Source organism: Etheostoma spectabile, chromosome 7 (genome assembly GCF_008692095.1).
Source record: "Etheostoma spectabile isolate EspeVRDwgs_2016 chromosome 7, UIUC_Espe_1.0, whole genome shotgun sequence".
NCBI classification, from domain to species: Eukaryota; Metazoa; Chordata; class Actinopteri; order Perciformes; family Percidae; genus Etheostoma; species Etheostoma spectabile.
The window spans coordinates 11,388,307-11,388,823 of record NC_045739.1 but is presented as its reverse complement, the minus strand read 5'-3'; the positions used below and the strand labels follow the sequence as shown (position 1 = coordinate 11,388,823).

Genomic DNA, 517 nt, shown 5'->3' with positions numbered 1-517 from the left:
GAGTCCCAGTCTCTGTCACAATAATAATGTGTGGGATGTTTTAGCCCTGTTGGCAGACATCCATTTAAATGTAGTATAAAGAGCCTTTTTTCCATGTCCACTGAAGTTTCTCAGCATGCACTCTGGTAACATCTGTGTGGTCCAGGTAGGTATGCATAAAAAATGATTGTCATTCGCAAGGTTACTTTTATTTTAATACTTTAGGTACACTTCTAAGCCTGTACTTTGTAACTTTTACTTGAGTAAAGAATTAAATCAGTACTTCTACCAGAGTATTTTTAACACAAGTCTCTGTACTTCTACTTAAGTACGGAAAGTTAGTGCTTTTGCCATCTATGCATACAGTATATGCCAACATATGACAAGATACCGAGGGAAATGTTCTGTGCCTGTTGGGCCTTTTGACTAATTAAAGATCCCCTAATAAACTACTTTTCAGCATCACATTTGTACTTGTGTTTGGGGTCTAATAGAATTGGTTTACATGTTTTGATGTAAAAAAAAAAAAAAAAAAAAA

General features: G+C 35.0%; 1 protein-coding gene across 1 annotated transcript in view; it reads right to left on the bottom strand.

Moving 5' to 3' along the window:
- Positions 1-517, bottom strand: part of smc5 (structural maintenance of chromosomes 5) — a 17,261-nt gene that overhangs the window by 6,390 nt on the left and 10,354 nt on the right. The window lies entirely within an intron of this gene.